The 15,579-nt window shown below is 37.5% G+C and overlaps 1 long non-coding RNA gene across 2 annotated transcripts in view; it reads left to right on the top strand.

Annotated features, from left to right (window-relative positions):
* Positions 1-15,579, top strand: part of LOC130558795 (uncharacterized) — a 22,582-nt gene extending 7,003 nt beyond the window's left edge. The window contains exons 1-3 of one of the 2 annotated variants that reach the window (XR_008963497.1): positions 2,121-11,168; positions 11,826-15,038; positions 15,295-15,579. This is a non-coding gene — a long non-coding RNA (uncharacterized LOC130558795). Of the gene's footprint in view, positions 1-2,120; positions 15,039-15,294 lie in introns of those variants that run through there. The other variant, XR_008963496.1, reaches the window with a different exon arrangement.

Here is a 15,579-nt window from a genome sequence, read left to right as displayed (position 1 = left end):
TTGATACAATAACAAGGTAGGTTTGCTGCTTGTCATGTTAGATGAGGGGTTGTGTCTTGACCATGCGGTTTGGTGTGTTGTGTTGTAGGTATATCTGTAGATGGCGCTGCTTAGTTTGCTTTATTCAACCAAGAAAGGTTCCTCAAGTTTGTTTTATGGGTATTTAACAAATCTCTTGATTATGAATAACACCCAATGAACTCAATATTTGTCGGTCATTTTTCATTTTTATCTAGTTTTATTTTTTACGTTCATCTCAGATGTAGCTAACCCATCAGAAAAATGTAACTGAGATACGACTCAGTTATGACTTTGATCAGTTTGTTTATAGTTGATCATACAGTTTATAACTGTTAGGCTTCACATATTTTTTTACATTTTAGTATAATAACGACGTATATGAATATGTGTCTCGTTTTCATGTAAGCCTATACATGTAATAAGTCTATTCAGCATTTTATTATTTCATCGAATTCATTTGCCATTTAAGAGAAATCAATCGTATAAGGGCACAATTTTTACAGTTACAATACATCATTCAAATTATTTATATACTAGGCCTATTTGGAAAATGTATATGTTATTTATATAAATATTATAGAACGGTTTTGGTTTTAGATATTGGCTTACTGTATAGTCCCCAATGAGGATGTTTATTTTATCCCTACAGCGAAATCAGTTGATAACGTTATAAATACTTATTTTAAAAATGCCTTTGAATCAAAAACTGCAGTTCTGCTCATGGTCTAAATATGTTCATGCATGTTTATGATTATTCCTTTTTTTATTATTAATATTTTCGTTGGTGTTGATTGCTTTTACATTTACGTCCTTATATCTGAAATGACAAGTGAAAATAGAGCTGAAGTTCAGCAGCCTAAATGATGTTAAAAACAAGTCTGCCTGTACTAATTTGATTTTAAAAAATGCAGGTTTTGGTTTACTGAAGAAGGTACTTAGATTTATAAAGTATTCGTACTGTGACCGTTGTGGGTTCGGCTAAAAGAACAGGAGGCCATGTTATGTTATGCCTCCCGGCCAAATATGGGGACGATTCTTCTTTTTGTTAGTATTTTTGGAGGGAGCTTCTGGTACAATATGTAACACCATGGGCTGTAATTTCACACTTGACTACACATTTCCCTTAAAGCTGCTTTTATTTCCCCCGCAAGACCCCAGCCTTTTGCCTCCGCACCCTTTTAGTATATTAGTTACTTCCTCTGTTAAATGATAGGAAAACTAATTGCAACTGATCATAGTGGCCTTTGAATACTGAATTGTGACTGTGCTACAGTAGCACTGCCTTTTAATGTGACCAGTCGAAACGTTATTGTAAATATTTTCTATGGGGTAATATTTTGTCACACCAGGAAAAAGAGGGAAGTGCATGCCTTTTGATTATACAGATAAAACAGCTAAATAAATTGCAAGGCTGCTTTGGGTTGATTTGAAAACATTTGAATACATTTCGGTGTTCTTTTCCAGATCAACCATTAATTAACAGAAGGATTTACTCTTAAGAGGAAGACTGAGAGAAAGAGAGATCGAGAGAGAGAGAGATACTCAATTGCAGGTGATACAGTGCTTCTTTTTGACAGTCCCCGGCATGTCACAGAAGTTTAGCAGCCAACGTGAACAGCGATGAACTTCCAATAAAAACGCAGAAAGTAATTCTCTTTCCGTTTTTCGAAAGCCTATGGGTCCTTCTCATTCACTGTAATATTGTCCACGTCATCAATCGATACTTTTCACTCTACTAAACCTACCGTTCACGTCAGTTTAAGTGTGCCACAACTGAATGCACGCAGCCTTAGCTCTTACAGCAAGAATAAACCATAATACAAATTTGAGAAGCCTAATGACTTTACTTGTATTTTCAGTAAATTGTTTAGTTATGATACTGAAAAAATAAATAATGAAATGCGTGTCCCACTTGGATATCCTTTTGGAAAAAATGAAAATGTCCATTTCAATTATTAAAGCTTTATGAATTTGCAAATAACAATTTGTATAGTAAAGGAATAACAATTATAACAGTAAAATAAATGATAATATTATATAACAATATGCAGTTGTTGTATCTAAACATTTAAAACATTTCAATAAATAATGTTGTAAAATTATATATACACAAATGTAATATATCCCAAATGTAAAAAATATATTTCGATATTTCAGCAATAAAGACCCAGCACTTCAATCCCCCATATAAAAATATGAGGTGTCCAAAAAGGGATCGCTCTAACCAAAACAAAACAACGCTATAGACATGATATCAGCTGTGCCTTTATATTACCCATTCATGTTGTATAGAGTGAACAGATGGACCATCAATTGAGTTCTGTCTACAGCATCAGAGATTGATTTTGTACTTGCTTTTAATTTTTCCATAATTAATTCGATTATTACAACTGTTTTTATTGATCTTCTCATTTACACCAAAAATAGAAAGGTGAATTAGCATATGATCTATGTCTTCAATTAAACGAACGGCAGAAGAAACAACGAACAACAACAACAACAATAACACTCCTCATCATAATATCAACAATAGCAGTGTTAAGAAACAGCAACTTTCATTATTAATGCATGAAAATTATGCAACTGCGAAAAGGCTTGTTTTAGCAACATTAATACTTTTTTTAATGATGCATTTGGAGATCGCGCTGTAGTAGGGCCTATTGATATAGATTACAGTGTGCACTTATGTCAACACATGGGCCCTAACATCGCATTATAATAATATAATCCCAGCGTGAATCGGTTGTCGTTTTAAATTCGCAGATTGTCAATGTCAGACTTTGCAGCACATATAAATAACCCGCGTAAGAGCAGGCAGTTAGTCAATAAGGTTAGTTGGTGGTCAAGTAGTTTGCGTTTGTAAAGTACACCTACTGTACGATCTTACCTGAGCTGACGGCGACTCACCCCTACAGCTAGAAAATAAACACTGACACTGTTTGGCGAGACGAAAAGAGAGCCCTGCGCTTACCTGATCGACCAGAGCTGTGAGCCATGGCTTTTCCCTGTCTAATGGTCCGTTTCGTCGATGCAGCCCACTAGATCTGTCCGGCCTCCTGCGTTCCCTCCTCGGCTGGGCGTCCTGCCTCTCCCCGCTGCTTTTCACAACCTTTGACCGATCATCCAAAACTAAACGGTTTATACGACAACAAAAAGGAGAGCAACCTCTGCTCCAGTGAGCTAGATTGATAAAGGATGGAAAATAGCAATCAAAGCAAATAAAGCGTTGCACTTGTTATATAAAAGAAAGAATAAAACTACTGGAAGTTTAAAGGGGACTAAGAGTATGGAGATATGCTAAAATCCGCACGCAGGCTTTCGCGTTATGAAATACTCAAAGGTAGGACTTATCTTGATGAATATTCATGATTATTTGAAAACACATTTGTATGCTTATGTGTGCGCCCTTCGGCGTGTGTTCTAATGTTTTGATCGGTAACTCGTTAACTGTGAAGTTTGGGTTAGAAAGTTCGTGCCGCTCATTGGCTGAACTTTAAGGTGAACCTGTTCCCGGTAGGAGGGTCTAGCGAAATAAACCAGCTAATATGGCATTTGCGTCCGTGTTAATATATTGCCAGATCTGATAATTGCATCTTATTGGGTTTGACTTTTTTGCGTTTACCAGGTGATGTTTTAAGAGTCTTATAATATCATCTATATATTTATAGCCGAAGTTTTACCATACTGTTTTTTCAGCAATTTACTAAAAGCTTACCTAAATATTACTATAGCCATTCTTCATGCATTTCTACTTGTATACCATATATTAAATCAATAAAATAATATTTTAAATAATGATAATTAGTATAGCTTGATAATAATTAGGAAAGGGTCTTTTGTAGGTTATTTCAGATTATTTAAATCACGTTAACCATGATTAACAGGTTTTGATGCTTATTTTATCTAAATGCAATGAAGCTGCGTATACAGATAAAGTAGGACTAACGTTTGGAAATGAAGTAAGCATATTTAATTCACTATATGCAAATGGTATTTTGTAAAGTTCTTAAGGGTAAGGCCTTTGAGCTTGTATTTTTTGACATTTTACAAACGTTCAAACATAGACACAGACCGACCCCAACCCCTCCCCCGCTACATCACTTCTGCCATCAACTGTGAATCAAGGTAGATAAACACCCGTGTAAGGTAAAATTCTTAAGTGCACATTAATTGTACATTTTAGGTAACGGTTTTACTAAATTTCGATTATAAAGCCTGCCGCGGGAATAAAACATGAGAATGTTTAATTGTTTCTTTAAAAAAACATCCATAACATTTTAGTGTTTTCTTTTTTTTTGTATAGCTAAAGTCTCTCAACGCAAGTTAACGCAATTACTTGCTACCATAAATTTCTTACTGTCTATAATCATGTTTACTCACACACAAAATGTCTAACTTTTAAGCCAGGAGCTAGGATCTAGTAACCCCACCCGCCTTACCAAACAACAAAAAAAGGCCAAAGTTTTCAGTTGAGTAGTCAAAGGTGTGCTCCCCTGTCACGGAAACAAGACCTTAGTCATTTGTTTTGGAAGATGGTTGTATTTTAAACCAGTGTAACGTTTCTTGTTTTGTAAAATTTACTGCATTTCGTGCATTACCAGCAGTTATGGCTGGTAATTATTTTATTAGTTGATAATAGACCTCTAGGTGCTTTTATGTATATTTTGTTTCATTTTAATTTAAAATATTTCTTATTCGCTTGCGGTAAAAATCAGTTAAAATAATAATAATAATATTACTTCTTAAAATAAGTATTTTGAGCAACTATGCAATTTAAAATCCTTTTAAAAAATCTCCCTGAAATATTAATGACTTTTTAAGAATATGAAGTTATTCTGTGCTAATGTAATATAACGAATGTTGCCTTTTTCCATAGGATTATTATTATAACAGTGACACGTCTCTGTCACTAGTAATTAACATACAGGCCAATTAAATTAGTCTGATGTAGAGCAATGAACATGTAACAAGGCGTCCACCAATGTTTTAATGAAATCGATTTCTTTGCTTCTCTCTGGCTTCAGTAACCACAATTCTGACGTTGTACAGAACCCTAAACTCTGACAAACGTGGATTCGCACAAAATGTTTGTTAACTAGGCGAAGTAGAGGCCATAATAATTTAATGTACAATTTTATGGCTTTACCACGCTCTGTCGTTCTTTTGGATATTGTAATATGGCATTTTGCAAGTTACTTGTCTGTTAATGTTCCAGTTAGTAGACTTTATCATCCCTTTCCTCTTTTTTCTTTGCGATCGTTCGCGCTGTTAAACTCTGGCTCAAGTTTCCATTCATCCGCTCTACTTATGTGCATTTGTGATGGGGGCTATACATGCATCTGCATTGAACATTTGAAGCATATTGCTCACAACATAATTCCGTGTCATTGTGCTACTTTAATGTACTGAAGCCTTGTGGCCGCATGACTGTTCTCCTCGCATAGTTGGCGTTTTGCAATAAACCACAGCTATGGGTTTTTATTTTGAATCAGATGAATACGCGTATTATTCGTTGTAAGTTTGAGAGGGATTGTTTTAACGCCCAGCTGGTTTCTGGATTTTTTTTTTTTAAGTACTGTTTTAGGATAGTTTCCAGTAGGTTTAAATACTATACTATTTGTGTTGCATACTATTAATGGATTATATACAAGTTTATGGACTTTTCCTTTTCGTTAAACTAGTAGTAATAAAAATATAAATCAAATGGCAAATCAAACATAAAGAAATCATTATTATCTGAACAGTAATTTATACCTGTTTGTATAGTATGCAACATTTACATATATTTAATTTGTCAAAACTCATTGTTTACATGTATTTTAATATTTCTCTATAATGAATTTTCAATTGCCTTTTGTGTGTGTGTGTGTGTGTGTGTGTGTGTGTGTGTGTGTGTGCGTGTGTGTGCGTGTGTGCGTGTGTGTGTGTGTTTGGACCCTGAGGCAGCCCAGGGTGCTCTCAAACCAGCTGCCACTGTTTAAAACAGACAGGAAACAGCTTCCACTAACATGGCTGCAATATGGAAAGCAGCGACCTCCTCAATGCACCCCATGGCATGATACTAATATCCCCCTCACACACACAGGACTTTTGTTAAATAAATTGTTAATGTTTAATGATGGTTTAATATTTTACCCTTTTTTTGCAAAAATGCATAGCATATAAATCCACAACTTATTTTAAATATTTCCAAGAGCATCAGTTTTTTGTTATATTGGAGATCATTGCAGGAGGTGCCGCCACAGGCAGCGCTTCGTGAGCGTTTTGTAACTTTGATAGAGAGTGACTTAGATTTCCCTTGTGCTGTGGAGATGCTTTGGTTCACTGTAAATGGGCTTGTCTGTGTGAGTGCATATGTATTATCCTTCTGAGAAATGTGGGTGTGCTCAGCTCCCACACTGGCCTCTGATCATCTCCCTGTAAATGCAGCCTGTCACCTTCAGTGGTGTAATGATCACAGAAACAGTGACCTTGATCTATGGCTCGCCATAATGGAGGAGAGAGCGTCTCTCCCACACTCGGATGTAACGGTAAAGCCCAGTGCACCAAAGCCAAAGGAGGGTTTCGAACAGGGCCGTGTTTGATTGGCAATAAAGCTTGTTGGAGGGTCTGTAATGGATGTGAGACCTCTCCTGTTATCATCCATTTGGATGGGGCATAGACTGAAGACGATGCGATTCCAGATTGAAAACTCAGGGAGTGGCTGATTATGGTTTTATTGCATAGTCCATTACACTGGTCAACACTGCACACAGTTTCTCAAAGCAAGGGCTGTGCTGGATTAATGGGCCAGCTCTTCTGTTCTTTCCTGCCCCCTCGGACATACGGTACCCACCTTTTCTTCCCTTCAGTGCGAGGCTTTTTTGAAAATGTCCCAGTTCTTGCCAGATTTAGCTTTAAATAAGTTTCACCCTCCCTCCCTTTAATAGAAGGGCACAGCGGGTTCATACACCCTATGAGTTTAGCACTCATCATTTATCATCCCTCTTTTTTTAGGGTGAGAGATGAGCAATATTGTGTCATTGACTCCTTTATGATGCCCAGGGAAAGGTCTGGAAACTGTTTGTGATTTGTTCTTTTTGTAAAATAGCATTGTTAATATTAATGTTAAGGACAAATATAGCATGTGCAGAATTTGCAACCTTGTGGGAAAAAAATGAAATGAAGTAAATTAAGACATGAGGGTTGGGAAAATAGTGGGTCAGCAAAGATTGTGCCCAGGCTAAGGCCATAGCAAACGCTGAAGCCACAGACGATATATAATGCAGGAAAGTACAACAATTCTCCCTGCAGAAATCTGGATGGTTTCGTGAAATCTGGTCCCCACAACTGCGAGCCCCATCAACTCATCTCCCCTTGCCAGCTTTTCATATTTAAAGCCAGTACGGGTTTAATTACCAAATGATGACAGTGTCATATGGTGCCATGATGGCACAGGATATGTGCGAGACACTGACTGACAGTGGGAAGCTGGAAAGCAAAACGGGGGAGAAAAAAATAGCTGAGACAGTAAAACATCTGTAATTTGCAATTCACTGGTGTTCAGTGGTTGCTCATGGATTAAAGATTAAAAACTATTGTCTAGCAGATGGAAGAGAGCGAGAGAAAGAGAGAGAAACATGGAGGGAGGGGGAGCTTCTAAGCAGCCCATTTACATTTGTATATAAGCAGCACTGTTAGGATAATCACATGGAAAAAATAAGCTGTCTCCATCACACACCCAAGGCAATGCCTCCATTAGCCCCCATCTCCAGATGCAGATGCTTCTATTTTCAGATTGATTTGCGGCGACAGCATGTTGCCCTCTGTAACAGCTTGGCATATAGTTTGGCACGGTTGCAGAGATAATGTTTCAGATAATGGCTGTAAGATGGCATGCTTTAAATAGCATCATCTATAAATCTACCTGTAATGTGTAAGGCGACCCAATGCACAGACCTAGAAACTATTACCTTTTCTCTCAATACGTCGTGTTTATCACAGATATTAGTTTCCCTCTGTGATGAAGAGACCAACTACACCTGATCTTTTTGTAATTGTAATTAATTAGTGTTTTGTTAGTCTTGCTGTGCCTTAATGAGTTAGCACTGCCCAATGGAGTGCTGCGAGAGACACTACCTGATACACATCAGACTGCAAATGATTTTTGCATATGGTTCTAGGCTTAAGCTTTCTTTGTGAAGTTGACCCAGGACTAGCCCAGTTTGATATGCTCAGAGGTTCCTTTGATGCATTGGGTGTATGGGGGTAAATGGGCGGCCTACTAGAGCGTGGCAGACCACCTGAGAGTTGTTTTCTGGATTCTGGGAGGTCACCTGACACCGGTTCTCCCTGAGAAGGTGCACAGCGCTGGATTTCATGCGAGCATCGGTGACGCTGAATTAAAAGACCTCTTCAATAAAACATCACCGGCTTTCAATGGTGCACGCATGAGCTGCTTGTGTAATTGACTTTTTGACTTTTTTTCGGATTTGCATGGACTCTCCAAAAGCAGCTCACCTGGCAAGCATCGCTCTGCTCCAAAATTACAGTAGCGGTGGGTTATATTACAAATTATAAGTACTCTCCACTGGTCACAGCTACTCGGATTGTCTTCAGTTGAATTCATGTTATATACACGTCAGAGATCTTGAGTCTCCTGAAATCGATGTAATTGGGTAAATAAAATGCTTTAATAGCTGTAAATGTTTGAACTAATAAAATGACTTCTTCTCTATATCAGATGGATTTCATTCTCTATGAAAAAACTAAATTCTATACGCATAAAACGTCTCGGCCATTCTAGGACTGAGGAGACTTATCATTTCTGTTCTAAATGGATGATTCTGAGCCAGAGGTGAATCATACAGGGGTTTGTTTGTATCTGTGCCTTTGATCCCCCTCTAATAGTCCCTACACTGCGCAACATCTGTCACGCCGCGTGCCACAATCGCTCACGTGAAGCTTTAGGTGATGGTGGTGTACGGTTGTTCCTGCCACGCGGTCCACATGGGCATCCCCAACGCCAGCTCTCATTAGCAGGCAGGTGGCGTTAGAGCTTCGACTGGGGCTGTAACAAGGAGTAGAACCTGGCACACCAGGTTGTACGTCGGCGTCGGGTAATCCCCGCCAGATTGCCAGAATATCAGAAGTGACATCACAAAGCCAACAAAAATTAGCATCCCTAATGGTCTGCCAGGCCAAACATTATTCTTCATGATGAGAAGCAGTCATGCCTGCCCAGGGCTCCTGGTGATTTGGCCAAAAGTGGAGGAGGCCCCTAAACTCTCAGCTACAGCCAAAACCAACAGCGTCTATTCTCCAAAGCTATAAAGACCATTTCTACTCTCTTGACAAGAAGGAACTGAGGTTTATGACTTAAATGCTGCAAAATTGCTTCTGCAGGGTCCTTGGACGGAGACGTACGTTTTGGGAGGGCCACCTGAAGGCGAAGACCATATTTTAAAAAGAGACTCGCACCTGCATTGGATAGCCAAAGAAAAACACCTTGAGAAGACGTACAGAAGCTAAAACCAAGATCAATGAGAAGAGTGGGAAAGACTGGCAGATTTAATTAATTACTCCATATTAGAATGTTTGTTTACAAAAGTGAGTAGTTACAAGGGGCCTGATGGTAATTAATTTAAAACGCACTTCCCCTTGTCCCTGCTTCGCGTCGCGGGTAGACGTGGTTGTTTCATGGCAGGTAAGTCTACGTCTCATTGGATTTCCATCAATTGCTCAAAGGTGTGTTTGAAAACAAAGATGCATGGTACGCAAATTAGCCTGAATGTTAACATGATCGCATGCTAAGAAATCTAATTAGTATTCATGGAAATTAAAAGGGATAACGCACATCTAAAAAGATCCCATAGTGTGTTTCCTAATATTTCACACTTGAGTTCAAGAGAAAAGCTTATTATACAAAATCTTAACAGTTTGAATATACATCATGAAAATCTGTTAATTCTTTAAAGGTGAAGATGATTTTATTTCCCCGACAATGTCACAGTGGTTGCAGGTGTGCGTAAGTGTGTGTGTTCGACTTTGGTCAGGAGGTCTCCTGAGGTCCCCCTCCAGGACAATGATGTATTTAAGCCCCCTATGAGGTCAGATGGACTCTGTCCAGAACATCACCTGCAATCAATAGTGTTGGTAAACCAGGCTCAACTGAGTGGCCATGAAGACTCCCCTTATAAACACGCTCGCAGAGAGGCCTGCATGGCCCATTGCTCTGCTAAAACCACAACAAAGATCCCCGCACGCACACATACAACACATGCCACCACTCTGAAAACAAGTGTTGATGACAAAGAGAAGAAAAATAACAGCACCTCTGTGGTAAGTGAAGCCTCCAGGTGATGAAATCCTCTCTAAAGTGACAAAAAATAGAGGCAAATTGACAGCCATGAGAATGTGTTCATAAATGCTGGTGGGTGGTATTTCTGTGGAAAAATGAGAGGCGAGTGAGAATAAAGGCCCACTGGAGTGAGCAATGGAAGATTTATCTAATTTGTTTTTGCCACGTAGAATCATTATGTTTGTGAAGTCATGACTGTGGCTTGGATATGTACTGTAGGTGTAGAATGTTTACAGCTGTTTAAAATGGCTGTTATGCATATCACTGCTGTCCTTCTGAAACCTTGTCCATATTTCAAGAACCTTTATTTTTTGCCATAAATCATAAAAAACATTTATGTTTGTAACTGGGATTTGCAAATGTCTAACCAATAAAAAGTATTAAAAAGTGTTTTTCTTCCATTTCCTGAAAAACAATTGGACATCTGAGATTTCGGAAGGACAGCAATGAATGATATGAAACTTTTTTGCATTTCAATCTATACGACATGTGTCACTGAGTAATAACTGAAGAGTGGAATTTATCTGCATATTCTTCTCAAAATGGGTTTAGCATCATTATTTATTTTTTACTGTTTTAACGATAGCCTAATATAGGTGCATTATTCATGTAAATGTATTAAATAAAATAAAAAAACGCCATGCACTGAAGAATGTTTGTACTATACCTCAAAGGATATTTTGAGAAAAGTCTCTGTGGTTTTGTACATTGAGTTGAAGTCAGTGAGGTTCAATGTTGTTCATTCTTCAAAATATCTTCTTTTGTGTTACACAGAAAAAGAACATCATACAGGTTTGCAATGACATGGGTGAGTAAATGATGTAAGATTATTATTATTATTTATGATAATCTCTCCCTTGAACTCATTGTAATGCTTAATGTGTGGTGACAGCTACATAACCAGCTTTTTACAAATATTAAAGTCAAAATAATATTTAATACTAAATCGCCATAATAATCATTATTAGGTTTTAAATTAGATCATAAATAAGGGTTATAGACCACTTCGAAAGACATAAATCCTGCTGGTCCAGAAGAATTTACTGTTTGAGTTTTTTACACTACACAATTATTTGAGCAAACTGCAACCAACAGAACATTTACAGTATAACCAAATCAAAATGTTGAACGAATATATTTGGGATTTAATTATTTATACATTATTTTACATAAAAAATGCAAAAGTCTAAGTAATTTTAGGGCTAGAAATTAAAACTTAAGATAACAGTTACAGATTATCACTTTTTACAGTGTGCAAAGAACAATTTATTGCTGTGTTTAAGTGTTGTACGGTTGAAAAGAACAGTGGACAGTTTCCTTTTTTGAATGTATGAATAAAACAAAATTTTAATCATTGTTAAACTTCTTGCCTGATTAATACTTCCCATGTTCCAGCTCCTTTTTTTCCTTTGTATTCAAAGTCACTCTGTCATAACCAAAGTTGTGCATTCCCCTTAACGCACAGGTGAATTGGGTGCACTGGTTCAATCAAGGCTTCACTATTGGGTTTGAGAGTCATCTGAGCCCCGGCAACAAAAGCAAACGCTACAGTGAGTGTCTCTACTGTAAGTGGCTTTTGAAGAATTGGCACAGTCAACTGGAGAACACCTCACATCTCTCACAAACAAATGAAGGCCTGGCGCTTCAAAGTGAGATTGATATCTCTCTCTGAACTTCAACCAGAATATTCTGAATATTGAGAGAGGTGCACGCCTCCCCCGAGACCGCCGAGACACCTTCTCTCCTCCCTCGCCCCGCCAAAAGAGGAGAAAAAAGATTGCCCTCTAGATCTTCCATGTTCATCAATATTCACTCATTCATTGTGAGCCATGGCAGCTGAAATTTGGCCTAGTACTGCTGAATGGATGAACCTGGTACCCACTTTGTCGCCATAAAGATGTCTGCAATTGAGTTTTTGGATTAAAATAGAACAATACACAATTTTTATGAACTTCAGACTCATCTGTATATTTTACACAGTGACAGAAAAACTTTTCAATTTGCTTTGCAAGTCCATAAGAGTACTCAGCCATTTAATAGGTCAGGAATAGATGTATCCGCTTTGTTCTGCTCTCTGACTTAGTGGGATAAAGCATCTGTGTGTTTGCCAAATATCACATTGGGTTTTTGTGGGCTTAGATTTTTTTTAAATAGTGAAGGAATCTACTGTTAAAGTAGGTTGTCATAAATCAAATATGTATTGCTGAACATATCTCAGTTATGTCACACCATATTTCGGCCAATACAAATGCAGAAGAGAGTCCTGAGTTAAAAATATTGAAGTAATAAAATGTAGGAATCCTCTTGCACATGCATGTAAAGAATGAAGCATTGAGATGTAATATTTAAATGACTTGATTAACCTTATATTTGTTTTGGTTTCGGAATTAAATAAATACTAACAGAAAATAAAACATTGTCTTGAGCTTACTTGTTAGGAAATTAATTCATAATTCTTAGGCAAACACTAATGATGATGCTCATCATTTTTTTCTATAATTCTGTTACAATAAGGCCGTACAGTAAATGGCAATTCTATATGTCAGTGTTTCCCTATTTTTATTTATTGGTACATTGAAGTAAGATGATCATATTCATGCTTAGCACAATATAAATGTTTTACACGTGTTTTAGGATCAGTTTAAAATATGAATATATGATGGAATACGCCTGATTTTTTCACATCTTTCCTGCGTCTTCACATTCTCTTTCACATTCTCACAATCTTTCACATTGCTGTTGTGTGACTTTGTCATTCCTGAGGTTTGTTTTTGTTGAAATTTAACAGACACTGGACTGGAATGACCACAATGCATGCAGAAATGTGATTAAAGGCAAAACTGTAGTGCTCTCTTAATTTTTTGCACAATGTTATTATAGTTTATTAATATTAAGATCATGTTGAATTAATATTACAACTTCAGTTCTAACACCCAAGTATGTTATTTCACAAAATAAAATAATTTTGAATAAAATAATGTGGACAGATGTGAGAAATGTGTTAACTTAGTTTGAATGTTATTTTAAAAAATGTTGTGTTTGCAAATCTTTTCAGTATGTGAACACATGAGATTACTGTAAACGACTGTATATGTATAATACAGCAAGTCTACTAAAGTAGGGAGTGCCTTATTAGTGTCTTGGCCTTGACACAACACAGTTGTACTGCATTACTTCAAAATACTCAAATGTTAATATGTATATAAAAAATATTACTATGAAGCTTAATTCAATAAATCTAACAATTGTTACAAAAAGAAACTATGAAAATGAACAAGTTTATCTTGCAAATCCTGAGCACATGCACCACTGAACATCTTCAGGTCTATGTGTAAATACAAAATGAAAAATTGAATAAGTAAATTTAATACATTTTCATTGCATACTATGCTGTCGATATTATGTGTATTGCTATGGTTGTAAATAATACTAACATTTTCCATCATACAGTATAATTTCTATATGTGTACATGTTAAAATGTTTATAATACACAACAAATCCTATAATGATCCTCGGAGGTAAATCAATAACTGCAGAGCTACAAGAGAGTGGTTTATTCTAAAATGGTAATTAGCACGGGTCGTGACCTCCCTCATGGCATCTCTCAGTCTCCCATCTGAAAGCCAGGGCATGTCCGGAGCTGACACTTAATGACGCTAACATTACACACTCGCTGAACATTGTCGGGCTTTTGTCTTCATTCACATCGAAATGAAGTTCTTGGGGCCCACGTTTATCAATCATGGTGGGGCTCCAGCTGTTCGCCAGTCTCTGGCCTGACTTCAACAGCCGCGCTTACAAATTGTCTCTGAATAGTGTGGAGCTCTGCCTCCCCACCCTCCACCCTCTTTTTGTCACTGTCTCCTGACAAATGTTCCTCTGCAGCTTTTCCCAGACATGGCCGACCCTACCTTCTGCTCCTCACCATTCAGAGGGGGGTTCTGGCCTCATGTTCCTCTTCACAAGATGAGCATGATAATCTGTTGGCCATTGAGCCTCTTACACATTTACACTGCGTTATAGGAAAAGAACAAATCGTTTCCATTGTGAAGCGACGTTGTCAGTTTATAGCAGGTAAGGTACTGAGATGAAGTAATCGAGAATGTAAATAAAACATGGTTCTCCAAAAATAAATCATTATTGCTCATTTGATGAGATGTTTGTTCACTTTGTGCTTCATTTTTTTTTTTTGTGACACTCTCTGGATCTTCTAGGCTAGATGGTGTCTGATGTCCTTCTAAAATTTCTCTTGGGTCCATCCTGTAAAACAAAACAATAGAAGCAAAATCAACATGGTGAGGAGATGTGTCGGCCGCAGAGGTTTGAAGGACTTATGTAGTTTCTCTTTCACTCCGGTTGGAAAAGTGAAATAATTAAGACAGATGGGCAGATGAATTAGTTGTCTTCCAAGGTCAAACGCTGATTGTCTTATTACTCTATTACTTCACTGTTGGGAAATTGTTACCGTTGACACTTTTTCATGATATTCTTTACATCCACAAAAGAGAAGGCTTGAGTGAAAGAGTGAGAGAGATACAAATTGATTGTTTGGCTGCCAAATCAGTCATAGTCATCTTGGGTGGAAGGATTAATGGGTCTGATGGCTGTTGCAGGTTCAGGCAGGAGACGGGTTGAAAACAAGAGAAATTGGTTTGGGCCCCCGGGAGCCGAATCGATGTGAGTAGCATGTAAGCATTGCACTGTTGTTTTGCGCGCGTGTGTGTGTGGTGGGGGAGAAAAAAATATGACAAATGATTTATGTATTTTTAAATTTGTACAAAAATTCTTTGAGGATATTAAACTGAACAGTGATAATTTAATTACTAATTGATTTGACTAAACACTCAGTTTCATTGTTGGGTACTTGAATACAATTTTAATATTTGATTTAGATAATATCTATGACTGATTTGTGTCTCCTGTCATGACCCAGGTTTCCTCATGTCTTCCTGAAAGGGACCCAAGGAGGTTAGCAGCTGTGACAAAAATCAAAATCCATTTTCTGTGGCCAAATGTAATGAGGACCAAATGGTGGATGTTCCATTCATCTCTCCAGCCTGTCTGAGCACTCAGGCCACAGGCAGGAGGCTTGTAAGGGCAGGTGTGAATGCTGGGGGGGGGGTGCATTGTACAGGCATGCAATTTTTACTTGTGTTATGTCTGTAATACACCCATGCTTTTTGCTAGAAATAGTGTGTATCTAAAATAATCTTGAATA

The sequence above is a fragment of the Triplophysa rosa genome, linkage group LG9 (assembly GCF_024868665.1).
Source record: "Triplophysa rosa linkage group LG9, Trosa_1v2, whole genome shotgun sequence".
NCBI lineage: Eukaryota > Metazoa > Chordata > Actinopteri > Cypriniformes > Nemacheilidae > Triplophysa > Triplophysa rosa.
This window is presented reverse-complemented; position numbering and strand designations above follow the sequence as displayed.